General features: G+C 42.2%; 1 pseudogene; it reads right to left on the bottom strand.

Annotated features, from left to right (window-relative positions):
- Positions 1 to 2411: 2411 nt before the first annotated feature.
- LOC148028494 (protein ENHANCER OF LHP1 1-like) overlaps positions 2412 to 17698 on the bottom strand; it is a 146789-nt pseudogene continuing 131502 nt past the window's right edge.

The raw sequence follows: 17698 nt of genomic DNA, 5'->3' as shown, positions 1-17698 counted from the left end.
ACCATCATCATCCAATGTATCACCACTAGATGCATATCAACTACTTATCTCATTAAAAATAACATCCCTACTCACTCTAAACTCACCAATAATAACTAATGACAATTACCCTTTATGCTCTAAGAGTATCTAATAGAAATACACTTTTTAGCATGGGGATCAAGTTTCTTTTACAACTCATGTGATACATGAACATATACAAGACAACCGAACACTTTTTCAGGTGTGACACATTGAACTTTTTGCTTATAAAGAATTCTTCAGGGGTTATGCCATGAACTATAGCTGTGAAAGCTATTGATAATATAGACATCAATATAAATATATTCATATCAAGAATATTTTAGCATATTCTTTTCAAACATCAATGGTCGTGCAACTTCTGTAATATGTTTATTTTTTCTTTCAATAATCCCATTTTTATATGGGATATATTTGTGAGTAAAGAGTCTCTTTATCCCATGAGACCTCAAGAAGTCATTGAACTCATTAGAGAGATAATTTCCTTTTCCATCTGACCTCAAGTACTAACTTTCAAGTATGGTTTTTTTTTCAATAGCAGCCTTGAAAGTTTTAAAGCACTCAAATACATTGTTGTTTTTCTTCATGAAATATATCTATAGCTTTCTTGAACAATAATCAATAAACATGATAAATTATTTTCTACCACCAAGAGATATATTCTATGTAGGCCCCAAAATATGTGTGTTCACAATATCAAGTATACTTCTACCCATATCTCTATCATGCAAAAAATATTATCTTGCTTGCTTATCAAACTGACATGCTTTATACGCTTTATGAAATTTTTTAACTCTGAAAACAAGAAACCTTGTAATCAGCCCTTTAAAATACATTAATTTTAACATTTACACATTTGCATATCTAATATATTTGTGCTATATTTTAATGTTTGCAATCACTCATTTGCCTTTAGTTTACATAACATCATTCATAGTAGGAATTCTAGCATCTAAAGTGAACATGTGATGAACTCTAGTTTCTTTTGTAATCAATCTACACTTATCATTAAAGTTTTCTACAAAATAACATTTTGCATTAAATCGAACCTGCAACCCTTGCTCTCAGAGGGATCACCGTATAGAAGCCCTATATATCATGTGCATTCAAAGGATAGTTTAAAAGCCCCTTTTAAAAAATTTAAACCATTTATATATACCCCTTGTGTGAATTTTGGAGGCAATAGTTATATCCCTTCTATAAATCTAAAATTCAAAGAGAGTGCATTTTCATGGCCCCTTCTATATAATTCAAATTAAAGCATGATGCTGCAATACTTTAGCCATGGAATTTTCACTATGATCTAAGATGGATATTTCCTTCCTCCAATAGAACCTGTATGTGATAATGACTAACTGAGAGCAAAAACCTTTGGGATGGGATGGATTGTAAGAAGTTGGGAAGAATAGGGATGTCGTGTGTAAATAATATTGATGCCATGTCACATTGACATTGTTATAAAAGGAGAGGACAAGTAAATTTTTTCTCATCTTTAACACGTTAATACAATATTGTCCTTCTCCTCTTCACCTTGCTCTTGAATTCAATGGCTTCTTTCTCTGTCATGTCTTTCTCTCTCCTATTCTAGTATTTCTCTCTCCTCGTCAGTCTTTCTCTCACTTTTCCACTTCTTCTCTCTCTTCTGTAGTCTTCTCTCTCCTCTTTTTCTCTCTGCAGTTCACTTCCAAGCTTGCTATACTAATCATCAACTTCATTCTCAGCATCCAAAGCTGTATGTACTCCAAGATAGAAGCCTCACAAAACCCATGTGTCTGCAACCCTTATGTAAACTATGGCTTACAATAAAATGTTAGAAATTTGTACCTTCTAGCATGTCATGATGCTCTTCACCTTTAAGCTATACTACAGTATCCTGCAGAGCATCTTCATGTGTTTTCTTTACAACTAAAAATCTTTCCAAGTTGCGCATCTCCTTGCGTATTCTTGTTGACACTTTCCCAACCTATCACACATATACCAACCAGAGTGTTTGAGAAAGCACAATGAAATCATGTGTAGTCATATGTATATAATGAAACTTGCAAGGTGCATGTCTCACCTTGAACATAAAACATTAACATACACTGTGTAGCTCACTATGAACTTATTCAAGTTCTGCATCCAATTTCTCCTCTTCTGATACATTGTCTAGATTATCTGTCTCCTTCTTAAGCAAAGAAGAATTCTATTGAGAAAAGAAAAGCTTGTAAACTCCAGCAAAGTGCCTGACCAAACACTATACCAGTACATATTGGCATAAGAAAGCATAACCATACACAAAGTTTAATTATAGCTTTAAAAATGGGAAAGCAGAGTGATAACAAGGTTGCAATTCAATTGCACACCTTTTTAATACTGGAAGATTCAACTAGAGATGTGAAGCAATTAGTTCAATAATATTCCTCCCACTGATTCATGTACTTTTCCAGCTTTTCTTGAAGAATATTGAACATTGCATCAAAGCCCTTTAAGATAGCACAAATAAGTATCAAGAAAGACCTGCACAAGGAATAGAAAGAGGCTCAATAGTGTCTCTATGCACATATATATGCTTTCTCATTATCCAATCTACTAGACAACTTTCTCATTACCTAAAAGAGCTCAGGTTTAAAATCTAGAAACGATTAGTTTTGGAATGGATCCAATAATCAGCACCTTGGAATCATATGAGCTAAGAAAACCAGTGTCGCTAAAATCTAGCCAAGTAAGGTGAGAGTAAGGACTCAAGGGTAATGGCCCTTCCAACACTTTTCTTTGTTGTTCTGCCACATTGAATATCGTGAATTGCATCACGTGAAATGAATACACAATTAGAGAAAAAGAATCATGCAATTTCATCACAAACCAAGACAACAATTATTTGCAGTATTACGACTATGCTTGACATAAGGTGCATCTACCTACTGGTCACAAGACAAGGGAGAGCTTGCATGTAGAACAATAGGGAGAAGCTCCTTCTCACCTTCCATGGTGACCACTGGTCCTACCAAAGACAGTAAGGAAGTCTGCAACATACAAATGACAATAGTGAATAACAATCAAGCCAAGTCACAAGTAGCTTTATTCAAGATCATATTCATACTTCAGACTTTGAAAATGAGGCAGCACCTACAAACCACCTTCAAAAAATAGTCGGAGGTGGTTGAGACTAGTTGAGACAGCTACCCATCCACATCCAAGAGCTAATGCCTTGCCTCCTCCTCTGTTGCAAGCCGCGTTGATCACTGAATCATTACCAAGAAAACTTATCATTCCATCATTCATCTATGAGAAGCACAATAGACATACTACACAAAAAGTTAATTGAAATGGAATGGGTGGACCTCACTATTGTTTGCCCAGCTACTTAAAGGCAGATAAAGTATGGTACTTGGATTCTTTTCCCCATTCCTATGAGATGCAAAAATGCAGCCACTATCATTCATAGCAGCCATTTTGAAGCCAAAATAGTCTATCATTGAGGACATAGGAACCCCTTTCCCTGCATCATGAAACTCCACCTACAAATCACCAAGCAAAATCAATGGTGCAATAGAGCCTGGTTTGACTATTGTGATCAATGATCATCACGCATCTGATTATGAGAACATTGCAAGGGAGAAAGCACCTCTATGTGTGATAGCTCTTCATTCTAACAGCTGGTGATGCTGCCTATGAGATTGTAAAAAAGAAAATGGGGCTTGCTTGAACTAGGCATAGTAGAGCAAGGATGAAAAGGAGTTTGTAATGCATGCACTAGGTGTCCACCTATAATGACTCCAAACGAGAAGCTTATGTTTTTATTCTGGAGCAGAGCCTCAACTTTAATAGAATGACTGCTGGAGCTTGTCATGACCTTTGTTCATTTCCTTCTTTCTTAAATCAGGATGTGAAGGAGAATTGGGTCTTCTATCAGGTGAATATCCACCTTCTTCCTCACTATGAGGCTGCTCTCCATCCTCCCCATCATCACTGAAGTGTAGCATCACTTCTCTATCAATAACTAAAGGCAAACTAGCATCACTACCAGGTAGGGTCATGTGAGATGGAACAACAAGTTCCCAAATACCAATTTTTCCATTCAAGTCACCAATGGCTAAAGCATTTCCTTTCGGTCTCCACACTAAGCTGCAGATTTGAGATTCAAACTTCTGGTAGTATATGTCTTGCATGTTATCCACATCCCATATGATGACCTGATTGTCACCTCATGCAGTTGCAAGGTATTTTCCATTTGGTGACCAGGCTAATCAGCCAACTAAAGCTGAATGCCCACCTTTGAGGCTAAAGACCTTTTCACCTATATCCCAATCATACATAATCACATCCATGCCATTTTTTGTGCCAAGAACTACCAAGACACCTCCCTTTGGATGCCAAGAAATTTCATTCCTCCCACGGTGCAACATGGTACAGTGTGTGGATTTTCTTGATAGATGAGAGGCACCAGCACATGATAGAGCCATCACTACTAGCAGAGCTAATGCCAAAAACTCATTGTTGGGGTCAAGTGTAAGGCTAATGATAGGTGCATTGTGGCCTTTAAGGACTCTCACAATAGAGCTGTCAATGGTACTGATAATCTTGATGCCATCATCCTCTTCTCTTGCTACAAGCAAAGAGCCTATGGAACTGAAGGAAATGGCATGGATGGGCAAAGTAAAGTGAGTAAGTGCTTTGGAACTCTCCATATGAGAAAAACAAAGAGGAAGGCTATGAGAAACACTCACTCTGCGGCTCGATCTCTGCAATGCACAAGGGCTATCCTGAGTTAAACGAATTGGTTAACATAATAAAAATTAATGTGATCCTATATGTAAGGCTCTGAGCCATGAACTCATGCCATGGTAAAATTCATGCAATCATGTATTAGTTTGAAGGTGTGAAGAGACAAAAGAATGAAATTGTGACTGCTAGAGAAGATCTCATGCCATGTAGTGTCTCTAAGTAAATCTATATGTTGTAAATAGAAATCTTCATAGAGAAGCATTTAGTTCCACAAAACAAGAACTTGAATGAAATGTTGCAATGTCTGATTGCATTTAGAGAGTAAAGAGTGAGACTATGAGTGTTGGGAAACATCTGGTGCAACATTGTGTCCACAAAAGAACTTTGCATAGATTTTCAGAAAACAAACATTTTGTGCACATGATAGAGCCATCACTACTAGCAGAGCTAATGCCAAAAACTCATTGTTGGGGTCAAGTGCAAGGCTAATGATAGGTGCATTGCGGCCTTAAAGGACTCTCATAATAAAGCTGTCAATGGTACTGATAATCTTGATGCCATCATCCTCTTCTCCTGCTACAAGCAAAGAGCCTATGGAACTGAAGGAAATGGCATGGATGGGCAAAGTAAAGTGAGTAAGTGCTTTGGAACTCTCCATACGAGAAAAACAAAGAGGAAGGCTATGAGAAACACTCACTCTGCAGCTCGATCTCTGCAATGGACAAGGGCTATCCTGAGTTAAACAAATTGGTTAACATAATAAAAATTAATGTGATCCTGTGTCTAAGTCTCTAAGCCATGAACTCATGCCATGGTAAAATTCATGCAATCCTATATTAGTTTGAAGGTGTGAAGAGACAAAAGAATGAAATTGTGACTACCAGGGAAGATCTCATGCCATATAGTGTCTCTAAATAAATTTATATGTTGTAAATAGAAATCTTGATAGAGAAGCATTTAGTTCCAAAAAACAAGGGAAGACACTTTAGATATTTTGCATCTTGTGCAGAAGTGTTTCTGGAAGACAAATATGCAGGAGAATGGCTAAGAATTGGTCAATATCTCAGTACATTAACAAATAGAGATGAATGATTAGATGAGGAGTTTAAGAAGATCAAGAGGAAAGCCTATGGATTTTTCTTAAAAGATGGATACTTATGGAAACATGCTAAAAAGAAACAGGGTATGCAATTGCGAGTTTTGGGTGACAGTGCTTCACAAGTAAAAGTAATGCAAGAATTTCATGAAAGTTTGTTGGCTGGTCATAGAGGTGTTTGGGGTACTTTTATAAAGATCAAAGAAAGATATTGGTGGCAGGGTATGTATAAGGATGTTGCTCACTTTATGGAAACATGTACGACATGTCAAATGTATTCAACTGTGAGACATCAGGATGGATTGCAACCCACATATCCATTGTCTCTTCATTTTAAGTGGGTGGTGGATTTGGTCACAATGCCTACAGGTCTTTGACAAATGAGGTATCTTGTGCTTGCTTGTGAAGACTTGACTAATCAAGTGGAAGGGAGAGCTCTACGTACTAAGATGACAAATGCTGTATGTACTTTTCTCTTAGAAGAGATCTTTTGTTGATATGGCTGTGTGGGAAAAATTACAGCAGATAGGGGTGAGTTGGATGCAGATGAAGCTCATGATTTCTTTGCACGGTTGGGGATAAAGATTGCTTTAACTTCAGCCTATAACCCTGAAGGAAATGGCAAAAGTGAAAGAGGTCATCCACCTATTGTGAAGGCATTGGCAAAAGCATGTGGAGAGAAGATAAAAGAGTGGCCACGATTGCTCCCTTATACTTTGTGGGTTGACAGAACAACTCATAGTGCTGTTACAGGATATATGCCTGCAGAATTGATGTATGGTCAAAAACCTATCATGCCGATAGAAGAGATGACTGTCACATGGAGTGTGTTACCTTGGGAGGAGGAGTTGAATCGAGAGGAGTTGTTGGCCTTACGCATTAGATAGTTGGAAAGAAAGTCAGAAAACATAGAGGGAGCAACTACAAAGTTAAGGGTAGCAAGGATACAGAACAAGAACCGGTTTGACAAAAGACATAGACTCAGACCAAGAACCATACAAGATGGGGATTGGGTATTGGTTTATGATAGTAGTTTAGATAACCAGCATAGTGCCATGCATAAAGTTTCCAAGAGATGGTTTGGACCCTATGTGGTAAGACAAGTGTTTGATAATGCTACTTATGCATTAAATGAGCTGGATGGGACAGCCATAAAACTTTCGGTAGCAGGGAAAAGAATCAAATTATTCAAAAGGCAGGAATCTACTGCTTATGAGTTGCCAAAATTGGAAGAAAATAGTGGCCATGATACAGGGGCTAGCCAAGAAGATATGGAAGATGAAGAAGTAAAGGATATGGTTGTGCAGAGGATGAGGAGGACTCAAAATCCGGTGACAACTAGGATTTTGGCACATACCGGAGGATATGCAAGTTTAGAGGGGGTGGATGTCGTGATGTTATGATGGCATAGTGTGAAAATGTATGGAATGCATCATCATCCAACTTCTCTATTGATCTAGAGAGTCAATGTGATTTGAGCCATTAGTACTAGTGCGAGTTGCATGGATTATCCAAAAATACTAGATTTTTGGATAATTTAAGTCTATTTTTTATATTATTTATTGTAAAAATCTGAAAAATTCAGAAAAAGCTTCTAGATTAGGATGGCATGCAAAAAGCTAGTTGCTTTTTTAGCCAGTTAGGGAATTTTCACAAGGAAAAATTGACGAAATCGTGCGCGTCGCAATCGCTGTAAACAGGCTGAAAACTACAAATTGAACTAAAAGAAGAAGGAGTGATCTAGGAGATCCGTGATCAGGTGTCCTCGGGTTTTACCCCCCTTTTGGAGCCAACGGAGCCATCAGATTTGGGTTCTCGGCAGCAGAGAAAGAGCTGATTTTTTTTATCCACGTTTTTGGTCTACGAAGGAGCTCTAAGAGAACTAATGCCCGGAGATTGCTTCTGAGTAGAGCAAAGATTCTAGGTTCTTTCAATACATATTGTTTCAATTCATTGTGATTTTTTTTTTTGTGTTTACCACTTGGGTATTCTCTATACTCTCTTCCATCTCCTATCTCTACTTCCTTCTACTTTTGATCCCCGGTGGATTCGACCTTTCGACAAAAACCCCTCTGACACTGTTCTAACTTATCCCATTCCCAACTAATGCATACAATTTGCACAGGAGTGAGCCCGACGCTCTTTTACAAGGATTCAGGAGTGACTTCACATTTAATGGTGCACTTTTACTCTTTTCTTTTCTCGAGGTGATACTGAGGCCTTCTAGAGAGGTCCTCATTCATATTTTTAGGGTTTGACCTCCATCAGGGGTGCCTTTTCCTTCCTTTTTCCTGTGCCCTTTCAGTTATCTCCTTCTTCGATTTTTTCTACTCCTCTACTCCATTTTTTGATCCTCTGTGCTGTGGTAAAAATTACCCCCCTCCTAGCTGAGTGCCAGTCCCATGGCAATGGGGTGGGGAGCAGTAGGGTAGCTTGTGTTGTTGCTAAGTGGAACTGGTGGGTAGATGACCACAATCAAAAGGTGCTGTTGTGAATGAGAGGTGATGGAGTTTGATTAATGATGACCGGAGAGATTCCGGCATGCTTTGATCTTCATGAAGATGCTTGACATTTGTCACACAGTTGTAGCTCCCCTTCTGCGAGACGGCTATCAAAATCAGGGCTCTATAATCATTTGGAGAATATGAGGTTCCAAGATCTATGCCAATGGTGGGTCCATCACTGAGTTTTTTATGTGCTTGATTTGGTTGAGTCATGGTAGCCATCAGCAGGCACATGGTCGGCCACATCAAGCATGTTGGTCCATTTAACTGTCGGAGTATGCAAAAGCTCCTGAAGCTACTATAATGGTTTCTTGTCTGACTTATGGAAAAATTTATAGTGATTAGTAGATGTCATGAATGGTCTTCCTTAGGTCGGTTGCCAGTCATTGAGTCATGATCATAGCCTGTAAGTTAAAGTTGTGCACTCCCTAAGGGGTGTGTCTGTCTCACGGTATGGTGTAAGTGCATGTGTAGTGGAACTGGGAGATGGGTCTAACCTTGGATAGGCCCTTGGTAATGTCACACACTTAAGGACCCAGTTCGTGTGTTGTTGGAGGTGTAGTGTAGAACTTAGGGTGACAGGTCTGGAAGTCTTGCCCTTGATGTGCCCTAAGTGTGAAGTGGGGGAAGAGGGTAGGGGTGAACCCTAGGTGTAGTGAGCAAAGTGAGCCCTCGTGTTTTTTTTTTTTTTTGAGAATTGCATACAAAGAAGGCATTCTGGCTAGTGCCTATCACCTTTAGCTGGAGTATGGGGTGGTCGCAAGCATTGGGGTAGGAATGCACGACTTTATAGATATTCTTTAATAGCGGCCCGGGCCTTCAGAGGTGTGGATGAAAAGAAGGGATGATTGCACCTCGTGAAGCAGATATCATTCATATTCTCTAAGATTTCTAGGCAAAAGAAGGGAAGCAGGGTTGCCCTCATCATTAATCTAGTCATGGCCCTACTATCTATCCTCAGATTGATGTCTAAAAAGAGGGGAGGGAGGTGGGCTTCCTCGACTGTAGGTCTCTGCATCAATAGGAATTTGATAAGCCTAAGATAATTACAGGTGGTTAGGAAGGCTAGATTCGGACAAGAAGAAAAATCCACGAGGAAGCAGTTGATAGATGGGAGGAGATCCTCTATTCTAAAAACTAGGCATTCCTTGGGATTTCGGGCATTTACATTATATATTGTAGGAAATTCAAAATCACCATGAATAGTTTTGTCATAATCAACTCCATGCCTACGGGGATAGGGCATGTAGATGGGTTCATTGCATTCTTCAGGAAGTGAGCTACAGAAGGTAGTTCAGGCGTCAAAATTGGCATCCCAAATCCTCCTCTTCCACTTCAGCTGAAGCTGTGCCTCATAGCCTTGGACGGTTTTGGGAACCCTGTTTACCTTGTCCTGCCAGTAATCTACAAGCTCTTTCCTCCACCTAGTTATTATGAGGCTCATTTCCTCTATCCACCTGTTTGCAAAATCATTGGCCAGGTCTTTGATCTTGGCTAGAATGCCTAGAGGCAACGCATGGTTCAGAGAGTGTGGATAAGCAAATGAAAGCTCAAATGGTCTCATCTGGAACTCCTGGTCATGCCATATGACAAATTCCTTAGGCCAATCGATAGGGTTGGGATCCCCTCATAATGGCACCGACTCTTTAGGGAATTGTCTAGGCAGTGGACCGTGCTCTGCGTTGGGCTTCCTCTGCCAGTTCCTGCCTTCTTATTCTGCTGCCACAATGCACTTGGACATGTGGGCATCTTTGGGCTCTTCAGGTGGGAGGTCTGGTAGAGGAAAACTGGGCATTCTTTGTTGTTCTTCAGCATCTTGCTCCAAGTTCGAACCCTCTTCGACATTTTTCTCGGCCACTGCTGGGGCCACTTGTGGTGGTGGCGTTGGGTGCTCCTGTTCTTCAAACCCAAGTTCCTTAAGCTCAACAGTGGAGAGGTGGGCATGGTGCAGGTAGTGAAATTGCTGCTTTTTCGTGATTCCTGTGCCTATTGGAAGCTCCCGTTCTTGAAGGCCATACCTTAGCGCTCGGGTAGTCAGTTCTAGCTTCCTTCATACCTTCTCCACTGCATCATTGCCCTTCGTTTGGGTGACATGTAGTACTATGGTGAGAAAGGCTTGCCTTTGTGCGTTGGTGCATACATCGGTAACTTCTGCCCTGGATTCGGCAAGCACTCTCTTGCACTCAACCACCACCAAGCGTTTTGTTAATTGCCTAACCCTTTCAAAATTGTTCTTTTCCCACTCATTGGCTCTCTCTTCCATCTTCTTTCTTTCCTCTTCCAGCTCACTTGCCAAGGTGGTTACCACCTGTTGGTGTTCATTTGTTAAGACCCAGAGTTAGTTCCACTCCCTGGATTTCTGAGCCATCTGTTCTTCAACGATTTCTTTTGCTTGATTTGCAATGCTGAATCTCTGTTCTGCCTCAGCAATTAGTTCTAACTTTTCTTGCGCTAGTTGCTCGTGGCTTTGGATCTCTGCAAGGTGCAATCTTCTTTGTGTGAAGGCCATGGCCATGAGGGCCTCTGTGTCTCCCTTGGCAATCTCCAATGCACCTTATAGTCATTGTGCCTCATGTTGCAGCCTTTGTGCTTCTGCTGTGAGGATTGCCGGCCTTTCCTGTGCCAGGAACTCTATCTCTCTCTCCAGTCTGTCTTGTTCCTCGAGTTCATACCATAGCTGAAAAGCTATGGTATCCTCTTGCCACTCACTTGGCTCACCTATCCATACCTTTCTACTTTGGCAGTTCTCTGGTTCCAGGTCAACATATTGTTGCACTAGCAACTTTAAGCTCCACTAGTCTACCACTAGGTTTTTCCCTTAATCTTCAGCCTTTGTCTTAGGTGGCTCTCATTGTCCTGGGATTCCTTCATTTTTGCTTCTAGTTGATCTTGCAGCACTTTCACCTCCCTTTTTCGGTTGGCTCCTTGCTTTGAAACTTCTAGCCTCAAGGCTATCGAAGTTTCCTTTTCCTTCTCCAACTACACCAGGGGCACCTTCTTTTCTTCCTTTTCCTTGTCCAACTATGCCAGGAGCTTAGCCACATAAGCATCAAAGTCTGCACCAAGTGGAATTGGGAGTAGGGGCTATAGTAGTTAACACCTCTAGCTTTTTGCCATTTCGGATCTTTCCTAGACTCAGCATCTACAATAGTGGGTCTTTTCACTCTAGTTTCCGGTACAATCTCAGCCACTTTACTGACAAGCATCTGCATCATGTTGATTTGTTGGGCCGTGTTCAGAGAGGGCGTGGGTTGTGGGGCAGTTGTTGTGTCGGTTGGCACTGGCACGAAGGAGGAAGGTAGGGGGTGCAACAGGGACTTGCCCTTGCCTACAACCAATGGGGCCACTTCCACACTGCGACTTGCTTCAGCCTCATGGTGGGGAATCAAAGGGTCAATCTCTCCTCCCCCATGGGTTTCTTCAATAGATCTGTGTGTGGCCTCTGCCAAATCAGCCGGTTCTTTCATCCTTAGCTCGTGAGCTTCCTCCTCTGCCCTTCTTTGCCTCTCTTCTTCTGCCCTTTTTGACTCTTCTCTTACTCTTTCGAGTTCTTCCTCTTCCTTTTTTCTTCGTTCCTCCTCCACCCTCCTTGACTCTCTTTGAGCCCTCTTCACCTTGGCCCACTCCTCTTTGCTCAGTCTTTCCTCCTTCTTCTTCTCCCTCTTGTCAGTCTTCATTTTCTTTTGTGGTTTGGCCGTTTGAGTGGGTGGTATTTTCGTCTCTCCTTTGTCGCTTACCGTCTTTTCACTTGAGCCTTCTTCCTTGTGGTGAGGTGAGCTTTGGTGCATAGCTTGCTCTTCCTCTACGCCGGCATCCTTGATAGCCTCGTTGATGATTCTCGTCAGGACACTGCCATATCTGATTGTGGAGGCTTTTGAGGTAGGTTTTTCCATGTGGATCGTGCAGTAGAGGCCGGAGATTCCCCACTAGTTGCTGTTGTGGCTAGAGCCAGGAGCGCAACTGAACTCTTGATAGTTTTCTGGACAAATTCGTTCCAATCCACCTCCTCTGGAACTCCTATCGTGATGCTTTCCAATAATGGCACCCCGATTCTATTCATTAGTACATTGTATCTATGGCCCGAGAAAAGGGTGTGGACCATTTTAGCTTGCATCCTTGTTGCAGAGTCTGGAATGTCAGCCAAACTGATTCCATCCACCATGTGCACGTCCTCTTTTCTAACTCCCATCATGGTATACACATCTCTTTTTGGGCGCCTCTCTTTCTTGGACACAAGCCCTAAGGCTTTCTCAACAATGTCTACATTAAGAGACACTTGCACCCCTCTTTCCTGGTCACCAGTGCTTACTGTGACCATGCCATAGCTCCTCCCTTCATCAAAGCTCCTTAAGAAGTCCACACACATGCTATATTCTACAACCTATCTGACCTTTTCCACGTACTTTTGAAGGTTACATTTGTCCACCAACTCCCTCACCGTTGGCTCTTCCAGGATGGCTTCATCTAAATTCATGGTATGCTTGAACGTGAACTGGCTAAATCCATACGTCTTGACGCTGATTCCATACTTTGTCGGCTCTGCTTTGGTGAATGGGAGTTTACTCTGTCCTGCCATGGTAGGTGCCTGTCATCACACCAAGCCAACATTAGCGTTATAAATTGACTCATCACTAACAAGAACCCAAGAAAGAATGCGTGTGACAATTTTTTGTGCTGATTCAGAGGAATGAAACTTGGAAATCATTCACAAGAAACATCTATGCCTGCCATGGTAGGTGCATGTCATCACACCAAGCCAACATTACTCTGTGCCTGCCATGGTAGGTGCCTCTGTCATCACACCAAGCCAACATTAGCGTTATAAATTGACTCATCACTAACAAGAACCCAAGAAAGAATGTGTGTGACAATTTTTTGTGCTGATTCAGAGGAATGAAACTTGGAAATCATTCACAAGAAACATCTATTTCCTCCTTGTATTCTTTCCTTTTTGAATTCAGTTGATCATTTTCATCCATTATATATTTTGCTACATCACTTGACCTATCACTTGGCTCTCATTTGCTCCCCCCCTTTTCCTTAAGTTTTAAGGGAATCCTTCCTAGGATTCGCAAGGGGAGAAAGAGGGCTTGCATGGATTGTTTGGGGCAAGTTACTTGGCCAACAGCCAAGTATAAAGGTTAGGGTTATATTCAAGTTGGGCATGACGATCAAGTTCGCATGGTCGCATGGAAGCTTGGGTGATATAGGTCAAGACATCATGAAAGATGTCCCCGAAATTGAGGCAACTGGCAATGTGCAACTCCTCTTCCGTGACAAATTGGTCAATGTAAGGGTGGGCCAACACCTCGTCATCTAAGTGTATATTGCATGTAATGGCCAAAACCCTAAATGAAAGAGGTGCCACATAAGTAGGGTCATGTTCAATTGTTTTGATTGCCCTCCTTTGCTCATCATTGGTCATGATACGACAGCCTTTTTCCTCCCATTGGAGTCGTAAGGCATATCACAGTTGTAAGAACGAAGAGACAGAGCTGGCAAGCTATGTGAGCTCCTCCATTTCTTGTTTAGGTATAGAGCAATCAAGCTTGCGGTAAGAGGTGATTAGTCTTCTGAGAACAACTTGCTCCTTTGAGATTTTGCCATTTGCAATTAATTCAGTGGAAATTTTGGAAAATTTAATGGTCATAAACTTGTAGTCTTCCCAAGTGCATGGCAACGCACGAACATCAGAAGCAAGGGGTTTGTCAAGAAGTCCTAGGTCAAGCCTCTCATAGCTCCTAGCGAATGTGGTGAAGGTGTCATCCAACTCCTTGATGCATGTCACTACCATTTCCTGAGGTCTCAACGAGATCCTTGGCCACTGAAAGGAAAGATCGTCTTTCGTACGAAGGCCTAAGACCTGCTAGTGGTGATGGTGCAATTTTGCTGGACAATGGTGACTTCATTGCTGGAGTCACAGATGGGACTTTGCACTCTGGAGCACTTTGAGATGCTGCAGTGGGCTTTAGTGGCATAGGAGGTGTGTTGCATTCTATTTGAGTTGGCATGGGGATGCTCGACTCCTCTGACTTGGATAAGTCAGGGGCATCTAGATCTGGACGATAATTGAGTTGGGATTCATTAATCACAACCAGTGTTGGTCCATCTTGCCTTGCAGTCTAGGCTCTGTATGTGTAAGCCTCTCTAACTGAACGGAGGTAACTTAGAGTTGAGCCTCTTGAGTGTCCACTCTTAGGCACCCATATCCAGGGGTTGCCCTCATAGTATCCTTGTGCCCGCAAGAGATATTTGGAGATCCATCGTGGCATGGTAGTGCGCTTGTGTCAATAGCATCTAAGCTGCCTCTTAGGCTGTGACCGATAGTTTTTGCATTTAGAAGCACGTTTCTCTAGCTTACAAGGAGGTGGCCCTTGTCGTTTTGGCACCCATATGAGTGTGGACACTTTGGCCTTGTGAATGGCCTGGGTGGGCTTGATTTTGGCAGTTTGAGCATGGGGTGAGATATCCCCGCCCTTCTCCTTAGGCTTGATCATGGGCGTGGCCATAGGGGTCTCTATCGGTGGCTCTGCAATTTTAGGAGGTGCAAGATAACCCTTACTGAAAGTAGTCACTATGCACACATTGCCTACACTAAGATGTATGCGATCTAGGTTGTAGTCCACATTGTAATTAGTCTGATTTTTAAAAGTGCGACCTCGCAGTGACTTATTACGGGCCCCCTTAGTGTTTGGTAACACATAAAAGAAGACTGGGATACTTTCAGACTCGATGGAGACAACCACTTTGCATTTTTCTAAGAGTGAGTAAGTTTTTCCCCCAAATGGACTGAGTTTAGCATTTGTGGGCTGTAATTTAGGTTGATCGATGCATGTCCAATGGTCATGCGTCAAGATATTACAGTCGGCCCCTTCGTCGATCAAGGCATCAAAAGAATATGTCCATTGTGCAGTGACCATGATTCGTAGGTAGGTGGGTGCTACTACTTCTTCATCTTGATCTATCAAGGTGTAACGGATGGGAAGGAGGATAGTACTTTTTCATGCGACTGCCATTGAAGAAGCCTATTCCTTCACCTTCGAGCGTCTCCAGCACAACATTGCCTATTCTACTAATTGCACGTACCCGAAAAGGTCCCAGTCCTCAAAATTTCATTTTCTGTTTGTGACCTTTCATAGAGTATACTAGAACGAGGTCGCCCTGATCAAAGTTGCACTGTTTGACATGCTTGTCAAACCACATCTTTCGTCATGCCTTCTCACAAATCAGAGCGTGGGTGGCCTAGAGTCTAGTCTCTGTGAGACGCTCTAACTCCACTAAGCAGTTGGTCCAAGCTTCTCTTCCCTCCCAACACTCCTGAGCTGCTATCCTTAAGCTAGGGACAAAGAACTCTAATGGTAGAATGGCCTCTGTTCCATAAGTCAACCTAAAGGGTGTTTGTCCTACAGCCATCTTATAAGCTGTATGATAGGCCCACAAGGCCACCATCAATTTATTATCCCAGTTTCTTCGTGATGTGGATACTATTTTAGTAAGCACGTTGACTAGGATTTTATTCATGGACTATGCTTGGCCATTTGCTTGAGGATAGTAGAGCGAGGACCTTCTATGAATGATTGGGAAGGTTGAGAGTAGGTGGGATATCACTTCATTAATGAAGTGCGTGCCATGATCACTCACTAGTTCTATTGGACAGCCAAACCATGAAAAGACCTGCTCCCGCAAGAACTTCGCAGTGGTTCTAGAATCATTCTTTCTAGTGGCTCTTGACTCCTCCCACTTTGTCATGTAATCAGTTGCCATAATGATGTAGCGTGCCTGGGAGTATTGTGCCGTAGGACTGATAGGTCCAATGAAGACAATGCCCCATTTTTCGAAGGGCTGTCGAGCTATTATGGGGGTCAACTCCATCTTATCCTTGCGCATGGGCACCTTAGTCCTCTGGCACTCATCGTAGTGTTTGACAAACTTAGCAGCATCACGGAATAGGGTGGGCCACTATAGTTGGGATTGTAGCATCTTACAAGCGGTCGTAGCCCCACTAAATTATCCTCTAGCTATCCCGCTATGCGCTTCTCTCAATACATTGTGCATCTTGTGCTCACACGCATCTGCGCAACAAACTCTCTTGTCCTAGCCTATAGAGTTGGCCGGCAATCAATTGGTATGGCTGGATTTTTAAGATAAGTCTCCTTAGCCTAGGTTTCTCAATAGGTCTCTCAAGCAGACTGTATTCTAGCACTTGAACTACATCATTGGCCCAATATGGTGTCAAATCAGCCCTAAACAAGTCTCCTTCGCTAGACAGGCCAAAGAGATGAGCGTCAGGTAGTTCGTCAAGTATGCCTTGTTCAGCAGCTTCTCCTATGGGTATGCGGGACATGTGATTAGCCATGTAATGCTGCTTTCCCTTACGTAGAAGCAACCATCTCGCTATGTGACCTGTAGCGCACGGCTTGTTCACAAGATAAAGCAAGGCTTGATAGTCAACGAAAAAGACGAAGGGTGTGGCCAACAGATAATGCCTAAATTTCTTTATAGCAAACACCATGGCTAACCCTTCCCTGTCTATAGTGGAATAGTTCATCTCCATTTTGGTGAGCTGCTTGCTGGCAAAGCTCATGCGGTAATCAAGGTTATGTTCACCAGGCTGGCATAGAACAGCTCCAATAGCAAACTTAGAGGCATCTATATGTACATGGAATGCTATGCTCTAGTCTGGGGCTCATAAGATTGGTGCAATAGAAAGATCCTTCTTCAACTATTCATATGCACACTCTCATTCCTCAGTCCACTCCAATACGATAAGCAGCTTGTACAATGGTCTAGCAATTAGCGCTTAATTCAATACAAAGCGTCGGTAGTATCCCATATGGCCTAAGAAACATTGAATGCCCCTATAGTTAATGGGTTGTGGTAGGTTGACAATGACCCTGACTTTTGAGAAGTCAATGGCAATGCCATTCCTTGACACTACGTGCCCTAGGGTACATCCATGCTTCACCCAGAACTGACACTTTAAGGGGTTCAACCAGAGGTTGTATAACCGATACCGTTCAAAGACAGCTCTCAACTTTTCTAAGTGTTCGGTCCAACTAGAGTGTATGCATAAGTCGTCTACGAACACCTCTAACTCGGGTCTAAGCATATCCTTGAAGATGGTGCACATTAATCGTTGGAAGGTTGCAGGCACATTCATTAGCCAAAATGGCATAATGATGTAGGCAAATACACCCCACTCCGTGGCAAAGGTAGTCTTGTGCCTGTCGTCAAGGTACACTTGCACTTGATTATAGCCAGAGAAGCGATCCAGGAAGCTGTAGGCTTCTTTGCCTGCCACCCTCTCTAGCATGTGCTCGGTATATGGTAAGGGGCAGTTGTCCCTCTTCGTAGCGGCATTAACTTTCTT

The sequence above is a fragment of the Lygodium microphyllum genome, chromosome 11 (assembly GCF_053477565.2).
Source record: "Lygodium microphyllum isolate KBCC chromosome 11, Lygodium_microphyllum_v1.1.10, whole genome shotgun sequence".
In the NCBI taxonomy this organism is placed as follows: Eukaryota; Viridiplantae; Streptophyta; class Polypodiopsida; order Schizaeales; family Lygodiaceae; genus Lygodium; species Lygodium microphyllum.
This window is presented reverse-complemented; position numbering and strand designations above follow the sequence as displayed.